Genomic DNA, 21239 nt, shown 5'->3' on the forward strand with positions numbered 1-21239 from the left:
AGCAAAATGCGTACAGTTCAGATAGGGGTGATCAAAATCATTTATAGATGACACAAGGATTTGTCCCTTCAAGAATTTCATACTAAGTATGTGAGGTAATACAGAAATGGGAAACTGTGTCATTGTAAATTAGTGTCTTTAAGTCTCATTACCAAACCTTCGGGTTTTTAATTACTTGACCTGCCATGGTTAATAAAAAGCTGGTTAATTTGGTGTGGCGGGTTTTGGTGGTAGCTCGGTGCTCTACCAAAGTAAATAAAATAAAGCAATAAAATAAAACAGTAGTTTCAACAGAACACCCATATTTCCTGTTTCTTGCATCTTGAATTGTTTGGTGGTTTCTTAGTCATTATTGATGACATCAGTATTTAAATTAGGAGATGTTGAATAAAACTGATGTTGGCAGAGGGGGGATTAGGTGTTTGCTGATTGTAAATATTTTAATGTTGCTATCTAATGGAAAATGCAATATTTTCATTCTTTAAATTTTTTGTTTAGTACCAAAACCTAGTGTTTACAAGATAGAAATCCACTGCAGCAAAATACCATCTTATTACTATGTGTGCTACGATGCTTACAGGTTATTGTCAATATACAGTGTCTACTGGCAAGGAAGCTTTTGTTTGTCACAGGAACAAAATGATTGCTCCTCATTTTTCTTGACTGCTGAGATCTTTAAGCGAAAAGCATTTTCACCCTGGACTAAATATTGATTCTCTCTTTTCTCTCTCTGAGAAAATTAATTTAGTGTGAGTTATATTCGCCCAAGTGAGGTGAGGGCAGCTCCAGACCCCACAGGCTACTTAAACCTGTGATACAGGCCAGCATCCAGAAGTGTCTTCATTATCCCCAGGTCAGCACACGCATGCTAGATCTTTGAAGAGTGTCTCTCAGGACAGCGCAAGGGAGGGTTTGTGTGCCACTTGTTTATAGCAGTAGGACTGCAGGCTCTCTTTTTCTTAGCCCAAAAGTAGTAGAATCTCTCTGCCTTCAGTCATGTCCACTTCCCTCTACTTCTGAGTGGTTCTGAACCCTAAAACCAGGTAGAAAGGTCTGCCTTCCAGAGACAGCCTTTGGAGAAATGTAAAGGTCTGCATTTTGCTGCGCTGATTTTTAGCACACAGAAATCCTTTCTGCAGTGCACTAGGGGAAAAGTAGACAGTTTGGCAATAGCCAAATCTTCCCTTTGTAAATGGGTTGAAAACATGGAAGAGAGAATGCCGAGTGCTGAGATTATGCATGGTAATATGTTTACAAAACTGAGCATCCATTGCTATTGCCATGTTTCATCTGACAGGGGACATGCTTATCCTTGGAGAGGGGCTCAGTGGTATATTCTTGATATGCAAATTGAAAGAACAAGAGCAGTGGGAAGAGTTGGACAGGTTTCTGTAAAGAATTGTGTTCTTTCTTCCTTTTTCAGCTCTCTTAGGAAGATGTTGTGAGAAACATCTGAACTCTTACAGGTGACAGTGTGTGCCTGTTGCTATCATAGTGTTTGATATTGATCTGTGTCTGTGTGGATCTGTATTAGATTCAAGCGTAAGCCCATGTTACTGCAGAAATTACGGCATGCAAGGGCAAAATATCTGCTGTCCCAACTTCTAAATTAGCTTTCATTACTCAGTTAAAAATCAGGCCAGATTGTTGGGTTCCCCTTAGAGAGGGATACCTATGTGGTCTTGATTTCACCATTATAAAAGCAACAATTACCATTCTAAGAAATTAGCCTAATAGAATTTATTGCAACATGCTAAGCTTTGGTGTTTATAAAGTCAGTGTGTCCAACATGCTGAATCACTGGATATTAATATGAAACACTTTTTTGATGTCGGTGTGCTGTACACTGGTCTTTGTACTACAGCATTGGACGTTTCCTTAGTAAACTGATTTGAAGAGATGAAGAAAAATGGCAAGGCTTGTACATCTGTAGCAGCAAGTTAACCGCACATCTCCAGCACAATGCTGTCATGCTTTTGTTCCAGAGTCAGTACTATTGAATTTATGTTGTATTCCCTTTTCATTTTATTTTTTATTTTCAATCATATTATTTTTTAAATGTTCACCACAATAAATATCAAACAAAAATAAGCTAACAGAAATTTAACTCACTCACTTCTTCTATGCCTCAGACAGAGCATAATCCTGCCAACGGCTTTCTGAAAACAATTAGGATTGTTTGAAAAGGTTTTAAGCTGAAATGGGGGCTTTCATATGGCCTGTATTACGTCTCCTCAAGGGAATGTATTTTGTTAAAGTGACGATTTATGGGATTCATTACTAATGTCAAACTTTGTTCTGCTGTGTGAAGTAGCATAATTAAAACACCAAAATCGCAGCACATAAGCGGTAGAACATTGTTGAACTTGTAGGTATTTCCACATAGGTGATTAAAAATTTGATGGAACGGTGATATGAGTGGTTGAGGCACGTTCATGTGAGATGGAAGAAAAACAAGCCTCAAGCAACTTAGCTATTTTCCTCAGAAGGATTTTAGTCCAAGGAAGATGCAATATGTAAGTGCAATAGCAGCTGGGTATTTTTAGAATTAATTTTAATTCCTATTTAGTAAGTCTCTGCCTGATGAGAGAATAGATACAAATCAGATAAGGTATCAGTTTGTCCCATTTGACTGAAATGGTCTTCCAGGATAAAACTGCAATTTCTTTCCTTCTAAATGTGGTATTCAGTTGGGAGTAAATTAATTAAGGCTGAGCCGATAAGTATCTGCAGTTCTGCAGTCATGACATGGCAAGACAGCAGGTATGAATGTGCAGAACTCTTTCGTACATCAAAAAAATAGTTAAAGTTGCCGTGCCTGTTATTTCTACAGCTGTTACACGATACTTTAGTTAAATAAATGACTTAATTCCATGTTCAAAATACCCAAGGTGTGCAATATTTCATTATTGCCTGAGATTGCATTAGGGTAACAGCTCTTCCCTCACTGGAGAGCCTTTTCTCATGAGAAAGGAAGGTGCTGTCTGTGCAATCTGCACTACCTGGTTTACTACTTTATCTGTGTTATGACAAACAAATAAAGATGAACATAATGTGAATCAAGCATCCTAAACTGACTCTTACTTAGGGGTTCCCTCAGCGGTCTTCATTGATGGAGAGGACGTATTTGGGGATGTTATCCGTGGCAGCATGGTATGGATTGCTTAGTTACTCTGTACCTGCTATAAAACTGTGTAGTTTCCCTGTTCTTCGTTGAGGGGAAGTCAGAAATTCATGCAGCGGAAATGTTAAGACTGTCAGTGTTTAAACAGTCAGTTAAGACAACAGAAAACTGCACACAAGCTTTCAATTGAGTTGTAGATTATTGACTTCAGTGTTCACATGTGTTTAAACACGAGTGCTTTCTATGCTTATTCCAGTCACCCTGTGTCTTTTCTGTTATTTTTCTGCCTTAAAATTAAGGTAATTGTAAAACGTTTTCATACAACAGTATGGAATGTAGAAGTATGTGTTTTACAGAAATGTTATTTTCTCTGAATTCTCTGTAATACTCTTTTAATGAATTAGATGGAAAATCAAGTACAGAATCTTTAAAAAATACTTTTGAATACCATCTTCAAGTGGATGTTAGGAGGAATTGAATATAGATGGAGATTAATCATAAATTTTTTCCCTTCCTGACAGTACTGACATTTCTCATTTCTAAACAAATAGATAAATCATAGCTAAGGAGTTGTTTTGATCATTTTTGGTGTTAATGCAAAATCTAGGCCCATACATTTTGCACCTCTACTTCTGAATTAACTGTAAAACACTCAAATCCCCAAAGCTGTTGTTTTGCAAAGATTAGTAAACTACTTTAAAAGTTGTTCCATTCAGTGGCCTTCAGCCTGGGGTAGCAAACCACTGGTGAGCCATGGGTGACGGCATGCAGAGGGAGTCTGCAGGGCAGTCCATCATCTAGTGGACATTGCTGGCATGTGGTACTGGAACCTGAATGCTCAATTAACACTTTTCACATGAAGCTTTGCCTATGGCTCATGCTGTGAGAAGGAAATGTGGGTATGTGAAAGAGGGAAAGAGGATTGAACTGGGATGCTAAATAAAGACAATAAAAAGGGAAACCTTGACCAGATTGGAGTTGAGAATACTTAACCTGGGCCAGATTTAGTATCCCTATATTTTTGTTTGAAGAGCAAGGTGAAAGAGTTTGGTGTTTCAGAGTGTAGAGGTTTGCACCTGTGACATGTTGGGTGCTGGTGCAAGGTTTTGGTTCTGAAGTTGTCTTCCAATAGTCAGTTTAGGGAAGCATGATATGAAGTATTTCTCTGGGGAGCAGTGTTAGAGTTTGCATGTAATTCATCTAAGGTAGCAAATAGAGTCTTTGAACCTTCCTGGTGCTGTGATTTTAAAAATATTTTGCTGTATGTAGGGCATACACAAAAGTGGATATCTAACCCAAAGGCCACGTACAAGCCTTCAAATTTAACCTTTTCATTTTGCTTGACACTCCAGAAGAAGGGGGGAATGTTGTCTCAGCGTTTACACAGAGGATGGAGAATGGTGGTGGAGAAGGGGATAATGACTTCAGCTCTGATTTTCTTCTTCCTGCTGCAACAAGGCATCTGTATTCTCTGCTGGGTGCAACCAGCCTGCAGGAAGCTTTCATCCCTGCAAACAAGAAGTCAATCAGCAGATCACTGGGAAATTGGAGAGCCATGAGAGCTGGTCTTGTGATGACCTGTGCTAAAAAAAATAGTGTGGATGGATGGTGAAAGCAGAATAATGGGAAGAACGTGAGGCAGGGCTTAGGTGTACTTCCATCTGCAGTATTGCAAAGACAATGCTGCTATGGCATCAGGTGCCATGAGCTGCCAGCCAGCTGTAGCAATGGATCTCTGTCTTCCATTTCACATACAAAGGGGAGAGCTCAGTCAAAAATCAACTTGCAGCTGGCTGGCGCTTCAGGGGGATCACTGACAGTAGTGAAAGAAGGAAGACTGAATGTTTCTGGGCTGGGATTAGCTGAAGTCTTCTCTTATTAAATAATGGCTTATTATACCATAGTATTCAGGCAAATGTGCATAGTGTAACAGTATGTCAATTATTTTGTCTAGTAATCAGACTCTTCATTTTGTGCTGCAAAAACAAATGCCTTTTTCAATTGCTTTAATATGCTACATTCTTTAAATTAGATGGTCTAGAGGCAGTATATAAACAGCACTCTCCAATATTATTCCAGTAAATGAATAGCACGTGTGATGCCTACGCTCATCTACAAGAGAAACTGCGGAGTGACATAGGTTCTTGTTATTTGCTTCCATATGAATAGCTCTGAGTAAGCGTCTATTCTCAAGAAATACACATTTGCTGCATTCCGGCTCAGGGAAGGCTGTGTGTCTATTTGACATGCTCTCAGCGGAGAATTGCTTATCCATGCCTGATCCTGACTGGTTTCACCTTCCAAAAGAAACTAGCATAGGTCAAAAGTTGGCAAGATGGATTGAAAAGTGTTTCCAGCTGATGGAAATGCTTTTGCTAACCAAGTGGGGGAACTTGAAATTTAATCTGTTCTCAATGGAAAAAGAGCAAATAGTCCATGTTTCAACACGAATAAGCTATTCCAGTATCTAAAGTGCTGACATAAGTGAGTTTTTCAAAGAACAAAGACCCTGAATCAAATACTTTTGCATGAAAGGTACAGATACAAAGTGTCTTCTCTAATGGACTTCCCGTGCCAAATGAACTGCTTTGTTTTCTAGTTCACTGCAGAGCTAACAGCTACACCTGGATGCGAATGTCTCCAGACGCTGCATCCTCCTCCAATTCTTATGTTCAGTGATTTTGGCATTCTTTCCCTTTCTCAGATCTTAATATTTTCCCTTCTGTAGTTGATTCTCCCTGTCCCTTATTTGAATATTCATCAGTTCCATTTCTCCTTTTTTCTCATATGAATTTCTTCTTCCTGTTTACTTTTTTACTCTCGCCTGTTTGCCATGTTTAGGCTCTTCCATATGCCATTTCTTCACAAGTAGTTCCCATATTGTCCAACACTTTGAGGGAAACACACGTTCTCAGTTGTTACCTGCTCCTCTACAGGAGGAGTGCATGCTGTGAGCTTAGGATAAGAAGAGTATGTCTTGTTGGGCAAAGATTATTTTATTCCTCCTTTGATTTTCTTAGCTGCTTTTTTTGCCCTCCATTCCTTCCATCTGTCTCTGACTTTAAGCAGAGTGTAAGGCAAAGGAAGGGCCAAGTATCTGTTAGGCTTTCTGTAGAAATACAGAATGCTGATGAGGATGTGAGTCAGAGCCCAAGTAACACTGGGAACCGCAGAATAAAAGAACATTACATGTATTTCTTTATTATAATGCTTCTTTCTTTATTCCATTGTTTGTCCTTTGTTTTCCTTTGTACCTCTCCTACCTCACATATGCAACTGATTGATGTGTTATAGATCTTTAATCAAGCATGGTTACCTTCGCATTTGCCTGGAACAGGGAGCTCCTTACCTACAGGGTTTGTACCAGGAGTGCTGAGCTGCCCTTCATGGCTTTGTGGGGTGAATGAAACTTGTTGTGCTCTACCCAGCCCTGTCACACTGCCCATTGCATATCACTGGTCTCTTGGTCAAATTGGTGTGTGCAAATTGCTAGTGTAAATTCAGAACTTAAGAGCTGGTTTGGTAAAATCTTTTAAAACAGTTTCAGAAATTCATTTCTCCTGACAAGGGCAATCAGCAAAGACAGATTTTATACTGTAGGACTAATCTTGTTTGTCTGCCTTGGGCAAATTCTCCCACTACCGACTGACTACTGAGATTAAGTAGAAATTCTAACAAACCCTGTTACAACTGGTCAAACACTACCACTCTAGTTGTACTTACTTGTTGCAAGCCTCAGAAGATGTTTATTTTAACACAGCCATTTTATGGTACTCAGAATATCTTCCTACACTGCATTGCTGCTACTATAGATAATGGATGACTACTTGGTTAATGTTTGATGGCAGTTACAATACACATCTCCCAAAGTTAAGTGTCCTTATGTCTTTATACAAGAACTGACCTTCAGGGACGGTAAACATATTGTTTGGCAACAAGTTAATTACAGACTTTATCTTCCAAAAACATTCATGTCATGGGTGGGATAATTAAGATGTCCTTGCAAGGGAAAAAAGTTCTTGAGTTATAGTAATGTTCCGAAGTAGGTGTAGGAAACCGAGGTCACAAGAGTATTACAAGAGCTGTGTACTCATGTTATTTTGACTAAATGATTCTCCTCCTCAGGCTATAAAAATGAAAGATAGCCTTAAGTGGTATGTATGGCAATATATTCTGTATGTCTGTGAAAAAACAAAGGGATTTGGGTTGTGCAGGGGGATGATGGGCAAGCAGAACTGATTGCGTTTGATTTACTAGGGGATTGATCGCTAGGGTTTGTTTTGGTTGTCTCCCCTTTCCTCTTTTTAAGGCCTGTATCTTCTGTCAAATGGTTGGGATCATGTTGGCCCTTTCTAATTTTATAATGTGAACTTTATGGTGATAAATAGCTAATTATTTGCAATTGAATTAGGCTATGAATTTAGATATGACAGAAACAGATGTACCAGTGATTACCTTCAATGCATTGCTCAGGGGATCTAAGTTTAACATAGTATAAATACCTTCCAGAAATGTTATTTCTGAAACGGAGCAGTGCAGTGATTACAGAATATGATAGAAATGCTGATGGGTTCTGTGGTACTTGAATATCCTCCAGATGGATGCATCTCAGCTATGACATGTGTTTTGCTTTCTTTCTTTCCTAGAAGAATTCAGGAAGGGAGAAGTGTTTCCACTGGTAGAGATCTGAATTTCCAGTTCTGGAGTGTTGAATCTCTAAGCTGGAAGCATGTCATTTGGGTGAAGTTCTGAAGTATTTTTTCCACAGTGTACACTCAGAAGAGGACCCTGAGCAGTTTCCAAAGATGGAGCCCTTGGAAGGCACACTGCAGTGCTATTTTGTGGGTGCCTCTTAAATGGGAGTCTTTTTGGCTGACTGAACTATGAATTACGACAAAGCAGCAGGTTAAATACCCCATACCCCAGCATGCCTTTGTTTTAATATGAACCCAAGGATGAATACTGACACTAATGTAGTTGAAAGGTTTGAGTTGTAATATCTGAAAGAAGCATGGACTCTCGACATGTTCTCTGTCTCAAAACTTGATTTAGGAGATCGATAGGTTGTCTAATCTGATAATTCTGAGCTACTGTTTTCAGTTGAGATTTTCTATTTGGAAACTTACATTCCAGCAGAAATAAGTCATTCCTTTTTCAGCTGACAGTACAAGCTTGAACAATAAAATAACTTTAGAATGAGTTTTATTTTCTTCGGTAGAAGAAAAGTTGTTTAGAATTAACACAACATCCTCAAGTATAGGCACGATACATAGTCTAAGTGCAGCAGGAGTATGAAAGATTGAAACACGCTCTTCGAGACCTCTTTCCATGTATCCATTTGTCATTAGAATGAGAATATTTAAGCATCCCACCATTAGAGAATAAATAGAAAAATGGGGTTTAAGCGCAGAGACTTAGATTGATGGAACTATGTCATTCATGTCTAATGTAGCGCTGTTAACGCACTCATATATAATTGATACAGTAGTACAGAGTGTATCCAGGCTGTGATTATGCAAAGTTCAAGGCAATGGAATAATACCTTTATAATGGTTGATTTTGAGGCTGTCTCAGTGTCTGCCTTGGAAGTTAAATCCCTGTATCTTCGCACTTATGAAAATGATGTCCACAGGTATTTTGCTATGGTGTGCTCAAGAAAAGTCAGATAATTTCTTCCAGATTCCTTCATTATTAGATGGCACTGAAATGTATTTTTTACTGTGCAAATCAATTGAGGGGTTCCATAGTTTGAAATTCATCTCCATCCCTAACCTGAAAGCTAGTTCATATTTGTTGTACCTTCTGCACTACATGAAAGTTGAGTAAATCAGTTGATCTCTCAGGCAGGATGTGGTATATCTTAAAACCAAGTTATCAGTGAACATCACATACACCTTGTAATGTTTTTGTTTGCATGTGAACTAGATAGTTTTGGTGATCAAGCTTTCCAGTTGTGGATATTTTAACTTTTGAAATATGAGGTTACCTCTGATTTTGGTTTTTTGGAAACTTCATGGCATATTTTCTAGTTGTCTCTGTTTACCAGGATTACTTGTGTATTCTGCTTGATCCAATATGGCTCTGTTGAATTTATTTGAGGTGATTTTTCCTGCATAACTGTGTGCAAATAAGTGTTCTGATAATCCCTTTCTCTTTGAATAAACCAGTTTAATACTTGCTTCTGTCACTGTTACATAGAGATGAGAGACTTGACCTATTTTAAAAAATGAGCTGCTTAGCTTTGTTAGCTACAGGAACATGGAATTGTAGAGTTTTTAGAGTTCATTCTTAATGAGTTGCCATTGGGATTTTTTGGGCACACATGGATGGTCTTTTCCTTTGGATTGTTATCTTTTGCAATGGAAGTTGGTGGAATTCTTTTCTTCTCCTAACCTGCTAATGCTCCCTAACCTGGTTAGTGCTCTTTAGTATTTGACCTGCTGCATAGGCTCCAGCTTTGTGCATGAAATCTGCTTGCATTCTGTGCATTCAAGCAATAGGCATGGAAGTTGATTCAAAGGTGATTACAATTATTTCTAATGTCACATTTAGCCCAGAACTGTATTGCTAGCCCTGGAAAGAAAGAAAAAAAAAAAAAAAAAGAAATACTTTGTTAATGCTATTCTGTGTTCAGTGGCTTTGATGGTTCTTGCTGCAGATGTTTCAGATTACTGTCAAAACTTCGTTATCAGTGATAATATACTAATGCACTCAGTTGACATAGGGGTTGACTGAATGACTATTGCATTGTATAATTAGGTTGGTGCAATACGATACATTTCCACTGATCCTACCCAGCCTTTAAATGAAATTCTCTTGCTGCATTGTTACCATTCCCAGAGTAACTGCTACTATTTTTGTTAAGATCCTTGCAGGGAGGTGTGCATATGTGGGTGAAACTCCATGTTACACAGCTGCAAATATATTTACATTCAGATTTCTTTAAGTAGTGATATCACTGGAAATAATAGTAATGCCATTGTAGAGTTAGCAGAACATGTATTTCTCCCCAGACTAATAAATTAGATCAAAACATATTATGTTTATATTATATATAATCCATGTACTGTATATTACGCTTATTTGAAAGTATTAAGCTCTTTGAGTGCTATTGCACTTTATAACCTGTATACACAAACACATTGTATGCAGGGGTGTTTGTCTGCGAAGTGAAAACCTGCAGTTTTTGTGGAATGCTTCCAGTAGCTGTCAGCTGCTTCCTCAGACTTTGATAATTGAAAGGTTTGTTATTTTTTTTAGGAAAGGAAGATGGTTTCGATTATCCAAAGCTAGAAGAATGCCCAGCTACCCCTCCCCTATCAGTGGACTTGTTTACATTGGGATGTGGACTAAATTAGGATTGCACATATCCAGATGCTATCTGCCCGGGTGACTTTTTCATTTACTTTGGCAAAGGATTTGATGGTATATTGCCACCATCTCCTTGTCAGTTTTCATATTATATATTGCAAGCTACATTTAGACTTTTATAAACTTTTTTTTCTCTAAATTGTTAACTCCTAAACTTTTGCTCTTGGTTTCTATGGGTGTATCCTCATTTTACAGTAGGCTCATCTGAATAAAGATTATAGGATATGGAAAGTGGTATGAGTTTTCATGTTATATATTGTCAGTTTTCATATTATATATTGCAAGCTACATTTAGACTTTTATAAACTTCTTTCTCTAAATTGTTAACTCCTAAACTTTAGATCTTGGTTTCTAAGGATACATCCTTATTTTTCAGTAGGCTCATCTGAATAAAGAATAGAGGATGTGGAAAGTGCTATGCATTGCATGGCTGGACACACAACTGAGTAAATTCTGGTTTATTTTTCAGGTTTTACAGTTCATTTCTTTTGGTGGTAGACACATCGGGAAGGTCACTGCTGTAAGTCTAGACTGAAGCCTTGCATTTTGCCTCATGTGGAAAAGCAGGGGGTTATTACAGGAACCATACTGAAACCAAGAGGTGGGATTTTGATCCTTACTTGTATGTTTTCTCATTGCTTAGCATTCAAAAAACCAAACTCCCAGAAAAACAAGCCCCAAATCAAAATTAAACTTTACTTATTCTTGATTTTTATTTCTGCTTTGCTGTACTAAGGGGCAGAGATGTGTCTATGATGCATCTGCTCTGCAATATCCTTCAACAAGCTAGGAAGGGCAAAGCTCTCCACCAAGAACTGTTTTCTTCCCAGCAGTCAGTGACCTATCCTGCCAATGGCTCACCAGAGGAGCAAAGGCTTCTTGTACAAGTAGCTTACAGCAGGATAACATTCCACTGAGTATCAGTGGGGAATTGCAGAAAACATTAGCCAGGACAACTCAGAAGTAGAACTACAGTACTGAAAAACAGGAACAGTTGAACAAGTGTATCATTTAATTCATTACTGTCGTGTTATTTTTCAGCACTGATGGGGTTGGAAGTGGGTGGGGAGGGAGAAGTATCTTAGCCCAGAAACCTGCTACTTATGATGTGCTAGGCTGAGAAGCAGCTTGGATAAAGAATTCCATTTTTTATATCTTTTGAGTGCTAAAGATGTATAGTGGGTGAGTGCTCAAAGCTCAGCAGAAATCAGACAGAGCTGCAGCCAAGAGAAACAGAGGTTTGCAAGTGTAAGATCCTAATCTATGTCCTGGCAAACCTTTTTGTTAAGTTGTTTCACCTCTTTCAACCTCCAGACCTTCTGGTTGCAAATTAAAGAGGGTTCCTGCTGGTCTTCACGCGACTCACAGATGCATACATCCTACATGAGATCTAAAAGGAGCTCCACTTATTAATGTTTATACAGTCTGGGTAGATCTAATCCTATTTGCAGGCCTTTAAAGTGCCAACTTTTTATTTTAAGCCTGGTTTACTTTAGCTGCAGTCTTTAACCTCAGAAATGTGTTTGTGGGATTTTCCCTCAATGGCATTTTAAAAAGTGAGAGGTTCTCAATCAGTAAAAGTAATGAAAATTTACATGCTCTTTTGCATGTGTGGTTTAAGCAAATCAATGCTGTAACCATACAAAGAGGGTTTTGAATCAAACAGATTGCTGTTTATTCTGGTAATGCCTAAAGACCAAGTTTGCTCGGTAATGTAGGAACCCATGGGGACAGGTTTGTAATCTCTGTACTAGCCACGGTGACTGATACCGGTAGAATTTTGTGGTAAAATTCATGAACAGTTAATATCAGCAAGTATCAGCCTAGTTCCAGTTGGAGTATGGGAGAGAGAAGAGAAAGGAAGAAGAAAAACTGATTTTGAAGATACAAGTAATTGAAAGGAAATGTGACACTGAAAAGAGAGGAATTATTAAAGAGTGAAACTGTTTATTTATTTATTGTATTATTTATCCTATGTATTTTTTATATATATATTATATCCAGTGAAGGGTAGAGGCAGGAGGGGAAGGTAAAGATGGTCTGCTAAGTGAAAGAGCAGTTAGCACAGGAAAATACATCAAAGCTTTAGATGTATGAATCACCAGAAGTACCTCTTGTTGGCAGCTTTTGCAGCTGCTTTCACTAGTTGGAAAGTGGCTTGTTTTCTCTCTGACAATTTTCCCCCAGGCCAAATGATGGAGAGAGATTGGGCATCTGCAGTTAATAAATTATTACCAACAATTAGACATTTTTAGATGTGTGCCTACATCTATGTACCCATACTCAGGGCTGTGCAAGAAGTGAATGCAAAACTGGTTCCTGTCCAAAGACTTCAGAGCCTGCGTGACAGGTACAGACAAAACAGGTTGAGTGTTCCATTGGTGGTGGTGGGAGCTCTTCGTTACCTCTTTTTCTTTCTTTTATATGGATTTTACAAAAGAGCAGTGGTTTGCTCAGTATTGTGAGTGAATCACTTTTTCAATAGACAGTTGACTCACTATATAATGATCTGATACTGCTACAAGATTTGTGAGATTTATGAGATTTTTTTTTTAAAAGCTGGATCTGAAAAACATAACAGGAAAATAAGTCTTACATGGATCTTGCAGCGTCTGCTGGGTGGGGAGCTTGCAGTGTTAGCTTTTGTACAACGCCGGTTTCCAGTACCTAAAGGGGACTAGAAGAAAGCTGGAGAAAGACCTTTTAGAAGTGACAGGACAAGGGGGAATGGCTTTAAACTGAAAGAGGGGAGATTTGTATTAGATATTAAGAAGAAATTCTTCCCTGTGAGGGTGCTGAGGTGCTGGCACAGGGTGCCCAGAGAAGCTGTGGCTGCCCCATCCCTGGCTGCGTTCAAGGCCAGGTTGGACAAAGGGGCTTGGAGCAACCTGGTCTAGTGAGAGGTGTCCCTGCCCATGGCAGGGGGTTGGAACTGGATGAGCTTTGAGGTCTCTTCCAACTGAAGCCATTCTGTTAATCTGATTTTATGAAATTGGAACGAAGTCACTTTTAGGCACAAGAGAAACAGTAGAGTATCAAGAAACTCTGAAAGAATCGATCATCCTGCTCTTTTCCATTGGCCTCTATGGAGACGTATTTGTTTTGCACAGAAATTCTCTTTTTTAGGGAATAGTGTTTAAAAGGTTGGACTTTTTGTTTTATAGGACAACTTTAGACAGAGAGTAGGGCTGCTGGTTGTGGGCCAGTGATCATGGGGACGTATGTTAGAAGCCTGCATCTTCCCACTCCCTTAGGTATTTACACTGACACTGATGAGGTGCTTGGCACTTAATTGCATTGCTGTGTTGGCCGTTATGGCCTAGTCAGAAGGGAAAGGGCAAGGGCAGGGGAAGATTTACCAGTGCTGCTTTTTGGGTCAGCCAAGCATTTTTCAGGAGCATCCAGGAAATCAGTCTTCTCTTTGCTCCTTGCCTTGTATGTAATTAATTTGGGCTAAATGACTGCTGTTTAACTGAATTCTGTGTTAGCCACTCGTTCAGAGAGCAGGGCCAAGCTGTCAGCCTCTGATCTGTTTACTGTTATCAGATGTCTTCTCAACTGCTGTAATAATTTACATAGAACAAAAGAAAATGTAGGCTCTGCTTAAAACCTGAGATTCCTGTGTCCTCTTCCCCTGCAGAGCTGGGAGTCTTGAGAAGAAAGGGAATTGAGACAGAAGCAGAGCAAAGAAACCAACCAGGATTTTCAGTAGAATCACTGTAGTTCAGCAGTATTTGAGAGATGGAGCTCTTTGGCTGGAGGACAGAGGGATAGCATTACATAGAAGGAAAACCGTGTGCCAGAGGACGTCAGGAGGTTTCAGCTAAATCCCAAAAGGCATTCAGGAGTGCAGAAATGGGATGGTGGAATGTTTTTTCTATTTTTTTCCAGGTTCTTTTATCTCTTGGCGTATCTAAAGTAGAGGTTCATAGGACCTCTTAACAAAGCTGCGTGTTACATATGTCATCCAGGCCTAGTCACTGGAGACAGAGAGGCTCTGTAACACAGGGTGCTCAGAAGGAACGGGCTGTGAGAAATGGGTAGATTTAAGCTATCAGGTTGTTAATTTTTCATTCGAGGTGCTGTGAAGGGCCAGGGAAGCTGGGGATTATCTCTCTCAGTAACACTTGCCAAAAGAAAGAGACTGAGCTGGTACTAACTTACACCAAAGGCAACTTGAGAGTACCTGGGTGCATACCATGCCTAGTTATAACGTAAGAACTGTGACTGACACTATTTCCCTGACAACTTGACAGGTTGAAATAACAGTGGGAGACTTATGAAAAGAGTGGAAAGAAATATTGTACAAAGAACTGCATGGCTGATTGCATCAGTGCCTTTATGTCAGTAAGTCTTCACCACGAGACATGCACGAAGGCTGTGGAGCATGTATGCGCATATGGTGGCATATACATGTTGTGTGAGGTGTCATTAACAATAACAGCTGTTTCTTCAGAGAGTTCTAGGAATTACATTTAAATAAAAGGATCAGGAGCCATCTCTACCTGAAGCACGCCCAGATTTTCAAACTCTAATATGCAACTTAGTCTGTTTCATTTTGTTTCATTCCTGTTAATAGGCAGATAGGATTAGTTGGAAGCAAGCAGACACACATTGGGTTTATTTGAGCAAAGAAGGAAAATTATACAAGATAAATAAGCAAAATGCAAAGAGAATTTAAGCCTCAGAATCTCAGTTATTAATTACTTTGCCTCTTGAGTCTTTGAATTGTAGCGCACAAAAGCAAAAAGAAACAGAGCTCCATTACCAAAACTTCAGTGTATCGATCCAAACAGAACGTGCAGAGGTCGAGGGAGTGCCACAAAACAGCAGCCTCCAACCCCTTGCAGGTCAGTGAAGTCTACAGAGATGTACTGTCGTTCACCAAGTCCTGCCCCATTGTCTTGAGTGCTTCCCAATCCCATTTCACAAAACAAGTTCTCTGGTCCCAGCTGGGCCGCAGTGTGGTTCTACAGAGCTGTCTGCATGGAGATCTCCAAGCCTTTGAGTAGGTGCTGCAAAAAAAAACAAACATTCTCTCTTCTCTCATATTCCTTTAATTTGTTTTTCTTATCAAAATGCTGCTAATCCACTTCCTCTAGACTAGATTAATAATTGTTCAACCGTTTAATATTTGCGCTTACCTATATTTAATATTATTTCCTGAAGTTAATTTGAACTCTAACAGTGTACTGCAAATGCGACAAGGACAAAATAACTTCTGTGACTTTACTGTCTGACGCTTGCTTGCCCTTATTGCTAAAAGGAGCAGAATTTCTCTACCCTTTAATCCTCCTAATGTGAAGTTTCACTTTCAGCTTTTGTAGAAACTCCAGAATCAGTGCATGCATTGTGAGTGCTTTAGAACCAGGAGGTGTTCGTATTTTTCTCTTAAGTTCAGATCCCTTATCACCTCTTCCTGAATGTTTTTCCTTAGTTCAAATTTGCTATGCTTGTCTCAAGCGTGTGAACGTTGCCTTGGATCATTTGCAATGAACAGCTGCAAGGAGATCTCAGAAAGAGAGAATATGCTAAGTAAATTAGTAGTTTTAACTGCACAGCAGTCAGCAGCCTTTCATCTGCGATATTGTGTGCTTGTCTATGAATTTGGGAGTAAGTTTCCATAGCTCCAGAAAGTCCTGATTTTGATGTATGGAATTCCAATGAGCACGAACTTCTGACAGCAGCTTTTCCCCAGTATTTAACCTTCACAATGTCAGTCAAGGCAAACTCAGATTCCCACCCACCCCCCCCATGTCATCCTTAAAATATGTTTTCCTACACAATTAACAGTCACTGTAAAGAAACTCACTGCCTGAAGGTAGGCTTTACTGATGAACTTACAGAAGACATTGCTATGAAAGCAGCATCCCTTGAACTTCTAACATCAAGAGGGTAGGTGTTACAGAAGCCATATTTTATCCATATAGCTGTTCTCTTGGCTATCACGGTGCTTTAAAACCACTCTTTGATGTTGGAGAATTTTGGGGTAAAGTGACAGTCATAAATCTTCATATTGGTAAAATTCATGGAATACAGTCATTACATGCACTTTATTATGTATTCTGTACTTCAGCTGTTGCCTGCTGGTGGAAATGCAGGGGTTTGGAAGGGGGAGTGGGGGATTTGGGAGGGTTTTTTATGTTTTGGAAGTTAAAAGACATTTAATACATCAGTGTCATTATAGTATATGCCATCATTTCATGGTAATTTATATAAGGTAGTAAAATATATTTGCTCCCAGCTCCTTCTCTGTTGCATGAACTGTTAGGATGGCTTTGTGAAACAGGCTTGGGAAAAAGGATTCTGTCAGAATCTGGGTTTAAAATGTATAGAAAGCAGAGACTTGAGTTCTGTGCAAAATTTCATCCATTCCTCTTTAAAACACTGAGAGTAAAGAAGTTCTCAATCCTTTGACAGATGATGAAAAAAGTCTGAATTGAGTCCCACATTGCATGCTGGATGTCAGCACAGAGCGAAATAAGTCCCTTATGAATAAGGTGCTGGTAATAAATATTATATGAGATATATTAATTTGTGCCAACTTTCAGAAACTTCTGAAATACGCAGAGATTTTGGGAATACATTGCAGTTGCAAAGCCAACCTCAGAAATGCCACTTTCTTCTGCTAAAAAAAGATGGATAAATCTTCTTGTTTAAGTACATGCTGAGCTATAATTTATCAAATTAATCTGTCATTTTACATAGGAACAGCAGCATGCTTCCCTCACTATATTATCTGTAACCATCAGGAAAACAAGCTGATTTTCATTGTCAGAAGCACTATTTTCATTGTGTTGGTAACGAAAGGATACAATAATTTCAGTTGTTTCACCAGAGACATACATTGTTCTAAATACACTTTGTGCTTACTGAAAAGTTTTGCCTTGAATAGAGAGATGTGTTTAGGAAACTTCTATCAGAGTGGCGGACAGGAGGATTCTGCATTAGCACTTCTGAGATTTATGCTGTGTTTTGCACTACAACTGTTAAAAATTACTCACACGAGCACCTGCATCTGCGGAAGAAGAATTATCCTGGGCCAATAATAGTTCCAAAATCTGTCATTTCTTTCCTGCTAGGAACCAGGATTTGAATGCAGCATTCCAGCTGCTAATGGATATTCAGGGCCCTTCCGGATGGAGTCCTGATTAGTAGATGACAGATTAACAGAAGAGCTGTGTTTTATGGTTAGGGAGGTTAAACAAAACTCACGTTGCCTTTTGGATGAAGAGGAAGCGGGATCATTGAGAGACTTTGCAGGAAGCCATGGGAGGGAAATGCCATAGTGATTGATGAAGGTGGTCCATTATCAGACACTTTGTGAAAACTTTTATTTCCTCTAAGTAAATCACATAGCGTGTACAGGGCACAAGTAGAGAATTAATTTTGTTGCATTTTGCTGGAAATATGTCAAATGGTATTCAAGCCAAAATTGAGAAAGGGAAATTGCACAGTGTATTTAAGCCAATCATGCAGTTGATGTTCCCTTTGAATTTAGCAGCTTTGAATGTTTGGTAAATAATGTTTTGCTGAAAATGAACTTTTTATGTCAAGGTCTTCTGGATTTGCATTTATAGGCAAATGCAATAGAACCACAGAAGTTGTTTTCTGTAAAGTAAATATGTAAATAAATTGAATGGATTAAGAGCAGCCTTGAGGAGAAAGACTTGGGTGTGTTGATTGACGAGAAGCTCAACATGACCTGCAGTGTGTGCTTGAAGCCCAGAAAGCCAACCGTATCATGCATCAAAAGGACTGTGACTAGCAGGTCGAGAGAGGTGATTCTGACTCTCTACTCTGCTCTTGTGAGACCCCACCTGTAGTATGGCATTCAGCTCGGGGGCACCCAACGCAAGAGGGATGTGAACATTCTGGAACGAGTCCGGAGAAAGCCATATAGATACTCCGAGGGCTGGACTATTTCTGCGCTGGAGGTGGGCTGAGAGAGCTGGGCTTGTTCAGCCTGGAGAACAAAAGGCTCTGCAGAGACCTTAGCTTCCAGTGCCTAAGAAAGGAAGCTGGAGAGGGGCTCTTCAACAAGGGCATGTAGTGACAGGACAAGGGGGAATGACTTTAAACTGGAAAAGAGGATTAGATTAGATATTAGGAAAAAATTCTTTCCTATGAGGGTGGTAAGGCACTAGCCCAGGGTGCCCAGAGAAACTGTGGCTGCCCCATCCCTAGCAGTGCTCAAGGCCAGGTTGGACAGGGCTTGGAGCAACCTGGGCTAGTGGAAGATGTCGCTGCCCATTGCAGGGGATTTAGAACTGGATGGTCTCATAGGTCTCTTCCAACCCAAACCATTCTGATTCTATGATGCTAAGATCCTGTGATTTTCATCTTAGAGTATTGCATTTGTCTCTTATTCTTACCAAAATAGTATTGAAGTATTATATAAGGAATACACTTTGTCATTTGGTATTAGCTTCTGAAGCAGTGCCTATTCCCTAGGCAAGGAAACCCAAGCTTGGGGAATAATACTTTTGTTTGTGCTGCGTATTGTGAAAGCGTTCTTTTGGATAAGAAAGCTTGCAAATGTGTTCAAGCTCAAAGACTTCATTTGACAAGTCCTTCTGAACAAGAATGGTACATGCAGTCATCCATGGGCTTCACAGGCTGCATAGTCCTCCAGGAGTGCAGCAGCCTGGCATGTGGAAAGGGATATATTATCCCTGATTGATGCAGGTAAGGATTGCTCTGTTGCATGGCTCTGGAGATCTAAATAGAGGTTTTCAGCTTGAATAGGTGTGAGTTGGAATCTACAAGGAGCATAAGCTAATATCCGTGAAGGACTGCAAAACAAATTATTCCCTTCTAGTTGCAGAAATTCTAATGAATGTTTCTGAGCAGCCATATTTTGCACAAGCTTGAACCCTCATATTACTTCTATCTGTTCTTATATACGGCAGGAGAATCAATATGGCACATGTCTGAATCACTGTTGAAGGGAGCCTTGTCTGTGAGTAAAGGATTGAGTTTGAAGCCATGTGCAGGCTGGAAGATAGGATTCTATAGGTGATTATATTAATTGATCATCTTAATTAAGTCATGATTTAAGCATAATTCTAAGCTTCCCATCACACTGGAAGGAAGGGTGGGAAGGTACTCCCTGCAAAGGGAAGACATTCCCCAGAAAGCCCTCTAAAAACATACACACGTCAGATTTGTGTAGGAGGTGTTTTTGCTAAGTGTTCCTTCGTGCAAGAAACTGATACTTGTGGCAGTCTTGAATAATCAGGATTTACACATCTTTTAGACTCTGGAATAGCTTGTAATCTGTGAGACAAGAGAAGGAGCAGGCTTAGCTCCTATTATCTGACACTGTGTTTCTGTGACCTACATGTCTTGTGACAGACAGCTTGAATATCCTAATGTACAGTTAGCCTCTCTATAAACTGAAGCGTGCTATCAACTGGAATACACTAAATGAAATGTTGGTTACTGCATAAGGATCTGAAGTAAGCCAGAATCCAGGTGTTAAAGTGTGACATTGGCCCCTTAGAGCATGCCACCCAACCAAAAGGTGCAAAAATTCAGGTGATGCTCAGCACTGGTCCATTGTGGCTCTACGCACAAGTTCCCTGCATGGCTTCCTGACTCACGTAACACAAATTGTGCTATGCAATCTGAAGTGTTGTAAAGCTCCTTTGAAATTTCAGTCTAATAAAAGCGAATAAAATGAAAGAATGTGAAGATCAAAGACCTCACAGGCTAATACAGAAATTTTCCTTGCATATATAAGTACTTGAAGATAATCTTGGAATAGATTGCACGAATCTACATAGAAAATCTGTGGTGGTTAAAGAATTAAGTATATCTCATATTTCCTTGTAAGGATGGAGGAAGGTAGGCCATTCTCTCCAGTCCCAGTACAAAGTACTTACATTTTGGTTACTTCCTAAATAGGAAGGTTTAACATTTTACTCCAAAATGCTTATGAGAGAGACTCTACTGAGTCGTTAACAGCCTGTTAACTGACTTGGGGTTTAATAGCCCTGCTTCTGCCTCAGAAAGAGATGTGTGTTAGGAAACTCTCCAGATTGGAAGATCTGATTTGCCTTCCTGCTTTTAACTGGATGTAAAGGCATTTCCTAACCTTAGTCAGATGCAGCAAGAGTTTCTTAGGGAGAACTTCTACCCTCATATACATAGACAGCATTGGTCAGGCTGGAGAACTTCACTGCTTTCCACATCTAGGTAAAAATGACTGGGTTTCAGCAAACTGGCGGTGTATTTATATGGGATTTTGTTTGTAGCACAGCTTAGTTGTATTTTTCCTTATATGGTATTTTTTCCCAATTCTCTAATACAATTTATCCTATTTCTTACATTTGATTTTTCTTGCCTTAATTCACTTTTTTATTTTTCTCCTATCTTTCCTAGCTCTGTTTTTTCACTTCTTTGAAAAGTTCATCTCTTGGTGCCATTCTTTTGCTCACTCTGTTGTCTTTTGCTTTTTGTCCAAGTATTTTTGTGGTTTATTTGCTTAGCCTTGTCCAGGGCTTTTGCTCTGCCAGCTTTAAACTACATGGTCAAAAGGATTCCTGTGTGAATCAATCAGTTAATCCAGTCTCCACATACTCAGTCATAGGCTGTTGTCTTTCAAAAGCCTATACTTACCTCTAGTGACACCTAAATGGCACTAGAATGAATTCATTTTTAAAGCATTATTAAAGATACTGAAGCAACTACTGGTATTCTTGTTTTCTGGATGGAGATGCACAAGCAAAGGGAGAGACTG

At 39.4% G+C, this 21239-nt stretch overlaps 1 protein-coding gene across 6 annotated transcripts in view; it reads left to right on the forward strand.

Annotated features, from left to right (window-relative positions):
* Positions 1 to 21239, forward strand: part of MACROD2 (mono-ADP ribosylhydrolase 2) — an 895555-nt gene that overhangs the window by 412632 nt on the left and 461684 nt on the right. The window lies entirely within an intron of this gene.

The sequence above is a fragment of the Pezoporus occidentalis genome, unplaced genomic scaffold, assembly GCF_034315485.1.
Source record: "Pezoporus occidentalis ecotype Australia unplaced genomic scaffold, CSIRO_AGI_Poc_V1 ctg10, whole genome shotgun sequence".
NCBI lineage: Eukaryota > Metazoa > Chordata > Aves > Psittaciformes > Psittacidae > Pezoporus > Pezoporus occidentalis.